Source organism: Ranitomeya variabilis, chromosome 2 (genome assembly GCF_051348905.1).
Source record: "Ranitomeya variabilis isolate aRanVar5 chromosome 2, aRanVar5.hap1, whole genome shotgun sequence".
Lineage (NCBI taxonomy): Eukaryota > Metazoa > Chordata > Amphibia > Anura > Dendrobatidae > Ranitomeya > Ranitomeya variabilis.
The window spans coordinates 489,721,754-489,734,061 of NC_135233.1; the positions used below are offsets into that span (position 1 = coordinate 489,721,754).

Consider the following 12,308-nt stretch of genomic DNA (forward strand, 5'->3'; position numbering starts at 1 on the left):
ACAGATGCACACACATATGCTGTACATACATACACACATATACCATACATACACACAGATACACATACATACATACACACATACCGTACATACACACACATATACCATGCATACACACACATACCATACATACACACATAAAATGTACATACACCTTACATACTTATATACGCATATAGTATACACATACCGTACACACATATACATACACATATACACAGATGTACAGACACATACATACACACATAGATGCATATACTGTACATACATACACTTAGATACACACATATGCAGTACATATACACACAGATACACATATACATACATACACACACATCAATACACAGATGCACACACACATACATACTTACTATACGCATATAGTATACACATACCGTACACACATAAACATAGATGTACAGACACATAGATACACACACATAGATAGACACACAGATACACAATGTATGTATATACTGCACATATATTCACACACTTAGATACACATATATAAATTACATAGAAACAGAAATACACATATACTGAACATACACACACATCCATATACACAACAAACATACAGACGTACACACACATACATAGATACACACATATACATATACTGTACATACATACACATACATAGATACACACAGATGTACACACACATACATAAATACACATATATACATACACAAAGATAAACACATACACATACTGTACATACATACAAAGACAGACAGACGCGCATACATATACTGTACATACACACATATACATCTACATACACATACTAGTTTATGGCCTCAGGTGTTCAGATGAGCCATGGAGGAGGTCGGCCACATAGTTCTGAGATCAGCTGGAGAGGGCTGCAGAACCCACTGTGGGGGATGGGGACACAGCAGAGAGAAATGAGTCCCCTGCTGCTGCCCTGCAGTGAGGTTCCTCCCCTGACCTCTTCTCTGTGAGATGCTGCTTGAATGGAACAGTGGATGTAGCAGAATACACAATGTAAGTCCTTCTCTTCCTCCACTGTTGTCCCCAGTGTGCTGTGTGGCCCGGGCCCCCGAACAGGTCAATACTCACTATTGGGATGGGCCATGCAGGAGGACAGAGACAGTGTGCTCCCTCAGTCTGGTGGGGAAAGCGTTCATTGGCCAGCGTCTCTCCCTGTATGACACCCCCCCTTTTTGAACTCCTGCACTCTGTGTGCCACTCTATCCCTGGCTCAGGGTATACACATGATTATGGGAGGGAGTGAGAGGGGCCAGATGCTGTATGATGTAATCTTGACTCAGTGTCCCCATAGCAGCTACCTGCAGGGACCCTTCTGCCTGCAGGGGCCCCCCTCTACCTTCAGGCTCCAGTGCAGTTGCACCGGTGGTATGTCTACCTCTGATCTACAGTATATGGAGGGGGTACAATCACAGATATGTTTTCTCTATGAAGACTCATCATCAAAAAAATCTTAATCTATTGGTGTCCTTGAATGTTACAAGTACATTAACCCCTTTTCAACATTGGGCGTATTAGTATATATACAGCTGACAAGTGCCCGCAACACCCGTGGATGGAATCATGATCCACCCGCGGCTGTTAACTAGTTAAATGCCACTGTCAATTTCTGACAGTGGCATTTAACGCATGCTTCCAGCAAGTGCGCCAGAAATCACACCCATGGGTGACTCAGTCATGTGATCGTGGGTCACCGATGGGTTGGCATGACAACCAGAGGTCTCCAGCAGACCTCTATGGTTGTCACTGCCGGTGGTCGGCGCTCATAGTAAGTGAACATGTCTGCTACACACAGGCCATCTGATGATCGCCTGTATGTAGCAGAGCTGATCTTATTATGGAAGCTTCCAGTCTCCCATTGAGACTATTGAAGCATGCCAAAAATTTAAAAAATTGTTTTTAAAAATATAAAAAAATAAAAAAATATAAAAGTTCAAATCACCCCCCTTTTCGTCCCATTCAAAATGAAACAATATAACAATAAAAAATCAAACATACACATATTTGGTATCGCTGCGTTCAGAATCACCTGATCTATCAACATAAAAAAAAAATTAATCTGATTGCAAAACGAAAAAAATGTGAAATTGCCAGAATTACTTTTTTTTGGTCGTCACAACATTGCATTAAAATGCAATAATGGACGATCAAGACATCATATCTACACCAAAATGGTATCATTAAAAACTTCAGCTTGGCGCAGAAAAAAACCCCTCACCCAACCTGAGATCACGAAAAATGGAGATGCTATGGGTATCGGAAAATAGCACAATGTTTGGTTTTTTTTTAACAAATTTTGGAATATTTTTTCACCACTTAAATAAAAAAGAACCTAGACATGTTTGGTGTCCGTGAACTCGCAATGACCCGGAGAATCATAATGGCAGGTCAGTTTTAGCATTTAGTGAGCATGGTAAAAAAAAGAAAAAACAACTGTAGGATTGCACTTTTTTTTGCAATTTCTCCGCACTTGGAATTTTTTCCTGTTTTCCAGTGCATGATTATAACCAATGGTGTCGCTCAAAAGTACAACTCGTCCCGGAAAAAACAACCCCCACATGGCCATTTTGACCCAAAAAAAAGTTACGGCTCTGGGAAGAAGGGGAGCAAAAAAACAAAAATGCAAAAACGGAAAATGGTCCGGGGGTTAAGGGGTTAAATGTCTGGGGTTTTTTTTTCTATTCATCCTTGGACCTTAGCTTTGCCATTTTTTTAAGCTGCATTCAGGCAATGCAGTCAAAGCTAAAAATCATGACTCTCAGCAGCACATCATCCGATATATAAATGATGTGTGCTGCAGAGAACAATGATATTCTATCCACGCAGAACAATAGGTATAACGATCATCCAGAGTGCATGAAAGCGCGGTCAGACTGTCTAAAACAGGCTATTAAATGGCCACTGATCGAAAGCTGATCAAGAGTCGTTCAGTGGCCATGGACTGGCTAGTGTAAATGCACCATTATATGTCAGGTCAGGCAATAGATACATATAACGGAACGTGATTATTTCATTGTATAATTTGATTGCATTGATGCCGGATTTCTGTTCTTACAGGATTACACCACTAGAGCATATAATGCTATCATATAAATATTACATCTACTAAGAAGCTGTAAGACAAGAGGATAGATACACATAATGGAGCTGGACTTACCAGGAGCGGACAATATGCGGGTCACGCAGCAGAGGAGGAGAAGGTAAGTGGCCTGCATTGTGGTCCTGCTGCTGTATGACTACAGGTAAGAAGTGAGGAGCAGATGGAGGAGGCCTCTTTATATAGGACTGTGACACTACATTTGGGGGGAGGGAGTCAGTTATTGGTAATAGCTCTGCCCTCTTGTACAAACACAATGTTATCACATTCTAATGCAAATGACAATAATGGTTACATAGTAACATCGTATCTGGGATTTACTCTTCATATTACACATCGTCATAGATTATTATTTATGTAGTACGGTAATTTATATTATTTATATTGCTGGTGACTTTTGTAGGTTTCTTAGGTTTTCTTCTTGATATAGAGAGATGTATTGTGTAGCACCAGCAATGTAATGATCTGTATAATGTTAGGATTATAATAAATATGGGTTAGGCTAAAAAGCACTAGGGCTCGTGAACATTACAGTATAACGCCCATTGAAATCCAATCCTGAATCTTATGCCTCATTCCTATATACCACAAAACAAGAGCCCCAGTAATTACAATAGATTTTACAAATACTCCTGTTCTTTTTATCTGTACAACTGAATCAATGCAAAACGTCTTTATTAAAAACCAATAATCTAAGACAGCGACAGTCAGTAACCTCTAAAAACACCACATTGCAAACCGTGGGACTTTAGTGGTACTTGTAATTGTAACCTATAGAGAACGTGTACCATCCTAGTAAATTATAGGTACATAAAATCATATGGCATGTGCAACATGACCCTAGAGCAAGTACTAGATGAGATCTCCAAAGAATGTAATGGTGAAAAGTCTACTATAGAACGATTAATCACCACATCTAAGCAAACACCCACCAAACACCATCAGCGCCATGTGCTGACACATTGTCCTTTACCCCAACGCACGTTTCACACCCTGCTTCATCAGGGGAATCAGTGTTCTACTCTAGTTTATGTACTAAAAAAAAAACCATGTTATAAAGATTAAGGAGGACCATCGAATATTGATTGCTGGATGGTTGTGAATTAATATTTGAAGCTTCCAAGAGGGTGGTTTGGTGTTCGCCATATTTTGGGGGTTTGATTATCCTAGATATGGACTTTGGCATTATTCATCATGAGACCATTTGCTTATGTTGTAACATGGCAATACTAGAATTTTAAATAAATGCCCTAGGTTGCACTTTAGATGGATACCGCATATTACAGCTGTAAGGATTTTTACTATACGAATGGTTTTTTAACCCCTTACTGACATATGACATACAGTTATATCATATGCCGGCTTCCTGACATTGATGGAACTGAGCAAGCATCTTTCTCAGCAGATGATATTCAGCCATCATCTGCCTCTAACAGCCGAACATGGAGCAGAAATCTACCCACAGCCTTTTACCAATCAATCTGTGACAGCAGCATTTAAAGAACGCCGTCAGGGGACATGCCATTCCATGCAACCATTGGCGATCGTGGGGTGCAAATGAGTTGCCACAGCAGCCGGGGGCCTGCTGAAGACCCCTGTGCTGGTCACAATGGTACTCATGAAAGCTTGCGTCTAGCTGCTGTTCATAGAAGACCATGATTTTTGATAGAAATACTGTGGTATTTCTGTATGTGGGACAAGCAATCAGATGAATGCAGGTTCAAGTCACCTAAGGAGACTAACAAGTACAGTGAAAATAAAAAAAAAAGTTTTCTAAAATATTTAAATATCTATCTATATCTATCTATATACTGTATATATATATATATATATATATATATATATATATATACATATATACAGTACATACATGTATGTGTATGCGTAAATGTTCAAATCACCCCGTTAAAAATAAATAAAAATACACATTTTTGGTATGATTACATTTATAAAAGTCTGATCCATCAGAATCTAAAACTAATTAACCAGATCGTACTGAAAAAAAAAGTAAATTCCAGAATTACATTTTTTTAAGTGCTGCAACATTGAAAAAAAAAAGCAATAAGATATGATCAAAACAAATCTATGCCAGAATGATATCAATAAAACAATCTCATGGCGCAAAAAATAAGCCCTCACACAGCCCCAATGAGCAAAAAGTCGGAAAATGGCCACACAGCAAATTTTACTTTTTTTTTTTTTCAAATTTTCAAATTTTTTTCACCACTTAAATAAAATAAAAATGTATGTCTGGTATCTGTGTAATCGTACAGACCTGGAGAATAATATCAATAGGTCAGTTTTACCATGTAGTTAATGTGGTAAATAAAAAGTAAAAACTGAAAAAACAATTGTGGAATTGCACCTTTTTCGCAATTTTGTCACATTTGGAATTTTCTTGCTGCTTTTAAGTACATTATATGATAAAATGAATGGTGTCATTCAAAAGTACAACTCGGCCCGCAAAAAAAAAATGCCCTCATACAGCTATGGGTACAAAAAGATAAAAGATGTAAGGCTCGCTCTTGAAGAGGAAAAAACGAAAATGCAAAAACAGAAAATAGACATGTCAGCAAGGTGTTAATTGACATAATGGTTTGTCCCTATGTTGTAACGTTGACATGTCACTTGATGTGGTAATTTTCTTTTTTTCTTTTGAACAAAATGTACAAAACATATTTTTTATAGGACCTGTTCATATTTGAAGCGACTTTGAGTTTTCTCGTGCCTAGATTAATTAATTATGTAAGGACCGTTTTGAACCCACATTTGCTTCACATTATTTTAAATCCTTGGAACGTGAAAATGAAAAATTTTCATGAGCTAAATTGTTCCAATTTTTCCTAATACAGCAGAACGCAGTATGCAAATGGAATTGGTGCCAATACAACAGAACCTTCCCCACCCTACTACCCCCATGACTTTCTATCTACTAAATAACCATTTAGGGGTCCTAGATTGGTGTCTGAAGGGTCAGATATTAAAAACAGGAACATTAGCCTACAAAGGAAACTTTACTGTATATGTTGCCTTTATCATTTAAACCCCATAAATCTTAAACTCAGATAATATTGAATGCAATATTCCGATCATTCAATTGAGTTTGTGATTAAATTGTCTTTTTTTTGTCCTTAAAGATATTATCTTGGAGACTTTACAACCTGAATGTTTTTGGAAAAGCTAATGCTATCACAAAGGTGAATGTTTAAAAATTGAAAGGAACACAAACTCCAAGGTAAGAAAATACGTCATTTGCATGTGAAATGCAGACATGGGTGTGGGGGTCTGTACGTTAGTTGTGCTACAAGTGTTTGGTTTTGCAACTGATAAAAGATAACTAGAGCAAAAACACAGAATAAGCTATAAAACACCAAAGAGGGAATTTACCAAGATCAGAATTTGATGTGCCTGTTTTAGCCCAAAGTGCATTGATTACATTAACAACAAGCAACAATACAGCAGAATAAAGGTGTAATTAATTCATATGTACGAACTCACTACGCACTATAAATTACACTTCTTAACATTGAAATTGCGACACCAAGAAGGAAAAGTTGTGGAATTATGGAAATAACATGATGGATAAACAGGGTAATGGTATGTAAATGATAAAAGAATATAAACAAATTTTCAAAATATCTATTTATTCAGTACTAGATGGTGGCCCGATTCTAACGCATCGGGTATTCTAGAATATGTATGTCCACGTAGTATATTGCCCAGTGACGTAGTATATTGCCCAGTGACGTAGTATATTGCCCAGTGACGTAGTATAGTTACGTAGTATATTGCCCAGTGACGTAGTATATTGCCAGTTACGTAGTATACAGCACAGAGCCACGTAGTATATTGCCCAGTTACGTAGTATACAGCACAGAGCCATGTAGTATATTGCACAGCGACGTAGTATACAGCCACATAGTATATTGCCCAGTTACGTAGTATATTGCCCAGCCACATAGTATATTGCTCAGTTACGTAGTATATTGCCCAGTTACGTAGTATATTGCCCAGTGATGTAGTATATTGCACAGCGACGTAGTACCCAGCCACGTAGTATATTGCTCAGCCACATAGTATATTGCCCAGCCACATAGTATATTGCCCAGTGACGTAGTATATTGCCCAGTGACGTAGTATATTGCCCAGTTACGTAGTATATTGCCCAGCCACATAGTATATTGCTCAGTTACGTAGTATATTGCCCAGTTACGTAGTATATTGCCCAGCCACATAGTATATTGCTCAGTTACGTAGTATATTGCCCAGTTACGTAGTATATTGCCCAGTGACGTAGTATATTGCGCAGCCACGTAGTATATTGCCCAGTCACGTAGTATATTGCCCAGCCACATAGTATATTGCTCAGTTACGTAGTATATTGCCCAGCCACATAGTATATTGCTCAGTTACGTAGTATATTGCTCAGTTACGTAGTATATTGCCCAGCCACATAGTATATTGCTCAGTTACGTAGTATATTGCCCAGTTACGTAGTATATTGCCCAGTGACGTAGTATATTGCGCAGCCACGTAGTATATTGCCCAGTCACGTAGTATATTGCCCAGTTACGTAGTATATTGCCCAGTTACGTAGTATATTGCCCAGTGACGTAGTATATTGCCCAGTGACATAGTATACAGCACAGAGCCACATAGTATATTGCACAGCGATGTAGTATACAGCACAGAGCCACGTAGTATATTGCCCAGCCATGTAGTATATTGCCCAGCCACGTATGTCACAGGTTAAAAAATAAAAAATAAACATATACTCATCTTCCGAGGGGCCCCTTGTAGTTCTGTCGCCTGTGTTCAGTTCAGGCGGCAGCTTCCGGTCCGAGGGTGTGATGACGTCGCGGTCACATGACCGTGACGTCACGGCAGGTGCTTCTCGCGCAGGCGTGCAGGGCCTGCGATGACGTCGCGTTCACATGACTGTGACGTCATGGCAGGTCCTTTATATTTGTAGGTGCTATATTTGTGATAATAATAGGGTCTTGGTAGATCTGTGAGGTTGTGTTGGTGCTCATGTTTAATTGCAACATGCTCCATCACATATCATGCACGACGAGTCCTCCTCTAAAAGTGTTGAATTCTCTATTCTAGAAGAAATCTTGATCTGGAAATCAGTGCCTCAGTCACAAATAGGTGGCTGTAATACTGGACATTTTGTACATGTTTTACAGGTTAAAAGGCAGGTTCTTGTGTTCATGAGACCTAAATGGTTCTGTTGTACCAGACATACAACATGTTGGCAAGCATCTTGCTGCTTAAGAAATAAAAAAAAACCAGAACAAAATTAAGACTGATGTTTTGTACACCAGGCCTAGTGAATGTAATACAGGAATAAGAAACACCAAATTTATTAAGAGGAGCATACAATGTCTTGCTGAATATGCTACTCCAATAAGCAACTGGGTAACATATTGGCATAATATAAATCAACACTTATAGTGAATTAGCTGGGCAGATGTTGCCACAACATGTCCCTCTTCAGCAAAGCTGCTGGAAAGTGGCATGAATTCTGTCAGTGAGCCAAATTCTGCAAGTGAGTATATTACATGCTGTTGGATTGGGCATGCTACAGGGCTTCGTTTATAATTTATTCTTCTAACATAAATATAGATGTAGTAACCTAAACTTGTCAGACAGCACAAAACCTTGTTAACATAACAATGGATTGAGTTATGGGACAAGTTATGGATTGGTATCTGTGTACAAGATAAAAAAAGTAACAGTACAGGAAAAGATTACCAGAACCACCATCAGTACAGAAATACATCACCAGAGTCACCAACAGTACAGAAATAAAGTATCACAACCACCTTCAGTACATGAACACAATGCGAGAGCCCCCATCAGTACATAAACAGAACCACCAAGAGAACAGGAATTCACAACCAGAACCACTAACAGTACAGAAATACAACACAAAAAATCAGTACATAAATACAGTACAAGAACCACCAACAGTATATGGATACATCCCCAAGAACCACCATCAGTAGAGGAATAAATAAATAATAATAAATAATAATCTTTTTCTTTATATAGTGCCAACATATTCCGTAGCGCTTTACAGTTTGAACACATTATCATTGCTGTCCCTGATGGGGCTCACAATCTAAATGATCAGAACCACCACCAGTTCATGGAATGGACACACCACCAAATCCACCATCAGTATAGGAATCACCATTAGTTCTTCACTCCAAATTTAGAAATAATTAAAGGACACGGACAACAATCATTGGACTGTATCAGAAGAAAAGGAAAGCACTACCGTAATGCCTGCACACTACACCACACAGGTATAATATGAAAAAATAACAAGCTTTATTTGGCACACAATAACAAAAACATAAAACATAAGTAAAATCATACGGGAACCCCACTCATAAACCCCCCACCATATATCATATACATAGGATGCCAAAAGATCAATTTAAATAAATACAAAACACATCACATCATAGTAGTGTAAAAAGCATGTACAGAATATCCAATGCACCCAAGACTATATAGAGATACAATCATATGGTGGGCACCCCAAAATAACCCTGAAAAAACTCAGAGCAGGATATAACCTACAACAGCAAGAAGTACCAACGTAAGTGTAACTGAATGACCAACAATGCCCAAGCCTGACCAAAGCTACTGCACATGCATGTAGATAAAAAATGTATATATATAGCCATAAGGCAGTAGCATGTATGCTAACAGAGCCGTAGAAACCAGCCAAGGCTGAATGAAAGTGAGCCACAATAATAGTGTGGTCAAAAAGCTACAAGTAAAGGAGGACACTCACAGTACTGAAAATAAAACTTGCCAGGGTGAAATGGAGCATCCAACCGAGTGGGGGGACAAGGCAAGATGGAGAACGGAGTTTGATTTTAATGTAATAATTTTTCTGTTCTTTTCTACATAGGTTCCTTTGAATCTCTTGTATACCAATTGGGCATGTTTCTACGTTAACAACATATGGACTACATTTTACTGCCTCCCTATTGGTGATTCATCTTACCTTAGGATTGGACTATGGATGCACAATATGGCTACCTCTTTAGGACTTTCTTTCCTGGATATACCATGCAATATATACTGCCTTTCACTCTCCCATGGGTTACATGTAAGGAGGAGGCAATCCAAGGGGCTTAATGGGTCGCTATGGTCCATTTGCACTCTTGGATCTGTTTTACACCTATTGGATTTTTAGGCTCCTGGGGGGTCTTTTGGCCCTGTACTCTTATTTCCAATGCACCCCAGACTCTTATTAGGCCTAGTTGCCCTCCGGCTTGTTTTTACACCTACTAATATAGATTTTTACTTATGGGTTGGTTGGGACAGGAATGTTCTATATAGCTTCTTAAATTGATTTTTCTAAGGCTTCTACTGCTTTTGGTGGATTGGCCGTTCGTGTATATTTATGCATACAGTATATCTATCTTGTTATATCTAATATATAATTGCCTAGAATACTACTTCCTGCAATTTGTGCCAACTTCCGTGGCTTTGTCCGGAGCTAATGTCCGGAGATAATGTCCGGAGCTAATGTCCGGAGATAATGTCCGGAGCTAATGTCCGGAGCTAATGTCCGGAGATAAGTGACATCACCAGTGTCCTACACCCAGGCAGAGCACAGGGGCCCCAGGCAGCATATGGGGCCCCAGGCAGAGCACAGTGGCCCCAGGCAGAGCACAGGGGCCCCAGGCAGCATATGGGGCCCCAGGCAGAGCACAGTGGTCCCAGGCAGAGCACAGGGGCCCCAGGCAGCCTATGGGGCCCCAGGCAGAGCACAGGGGCCCCAGGCAGAGCACAGGGGCCCCAGGCAGCATATGGGGCCCCAGGCAGAGCACAGGGGCCCCAGGCAGCATATGGGGCCCCAGGCAGAGCACAGTGGCCCCAGGCAGAGCACAGGGGCCCCAGGCAGAACATGGGGCCCCAGGCTGAGCACAGGGGCCCCAGGCAGAGCACAGGGGCCCCAGGCAGCATATGGGGCCCCAGGCAGAGCACAGGGGCCCCAGGCAGAGCACAGGGGCCCCAGGCAGCATATGGGGCCCCAGGCAGAGCACAGAGTCCCCAGGCAGCATATGGGGCCCCAGGCAGAGCACAGTGGCCCCAGGCAGAGCACAGGGGCCCCAGGCAGAACATGGGGCCCCAGGCAGAGCACAGGGGCCCCAGGCAGAGCACAGGGGCCCCAGGCAGCATATGGGGCCCCAGGCAGAGCACAGGGGCCCCAGGCAGCATATGGGGCCCCAGGCAGAGCACAGTGGCCCCAGGCAGCATATGGGGCCCCAGGCAGAGCACAGTGGCCCCAGGCAGAGCACAGTGGCCCCAGGCAGAGCACAGGGGCCCCAGGCAGCATATGGGGCCCCAGGCAGAGCACAGTGGTCCCAGGCAGAGCACAGGGGCCCCAGGCAGCTTATGGGGCCCCAGGCAGAGCACAGTGGCCCCAGGCAGAACATGGGGCCCCAGGCAGAGCACAGTGGCCCCAGGCAGAGCACAGGGGCCCCAGGCAGAACATGGGGCCCCAGGCAGAGCACAGGGGCCCCAGGCAGAGCACAGGGGCCCCAGGCAGCATATGGGGCCCCAGGCAGAGCACAGGGGCCCCAGGCAGCATATGGGGCCCCAGGCAGAGCACAGTGGCCCCAGGCAGAGCACAGGGGCCCCAGGCAGCATATGGGGCCCCAGGCAGAGCACAGTGGTCCCAGGCAGAGCACAGGGGCCCCAGGCAGCCTATGGGGCCCCAGGCAGAGCACAGTGGCCCCAGGCAGAACATGGGGCCCCAGGCAGAGCACAGGGGCCCCAGGCAGAGCACAGGGGCCCCAGGCAGAGCACAGGGGCCCCAGGCAGCATATGGGGCCCCAGGCAGAGCACAGTGGTCCCAGGTAGAGCACAGGGGCCCCAAGCAGCCTATGGGGCCCCAGGCAGAGCACAGGGGCCCCAGGCAGCATATGGGGCCCCAGGCAGAGCACAGGGGCCCCAGGCAGCATATGGGGCCCCAGGCAGAGCACAGTGGCCCCAGGCAGAGCACAGGGGCCCCAGGCAGAACATGGGGCCCCAGGCAGAGCACAGGGGCCCCAGGCAGCATATGGGGCCCCAGGCAGAGCACAGGGGCCCCAGGCAGCATATGGGGCCCCAGGCAGAGCACAGCGATATTTTGGACCACTGTGCGGTGTTTCAGACCCCCTGT

At 42.8% G+C, this 12,308-nt stretch overlaps 1 long non-coding RNA gene across 1 annotated transcript; it reads left to right on the forward strand.

Annotated features, from left to right (window-relative positions):
* The first annotated feature begins 1,595 nt into the window (after nucleotides 1-1,595).
* On the forward strand, nucleotides 1,596-10,564 carry LOC143809646 (uncharacterized). The gene is made up of 3 exons (XR_013222363.1): nucleotides 1,596-3,215; nucleotides 6,250-6,347; nucleotides 10,044-10,564. It is a non-coding gene; the product is annotated as an uncharacterized LOC143809646 (long non-coding RNA).
* Nucleotides 10,565-12,308: the final 1,744 nt, after the last annotated feature.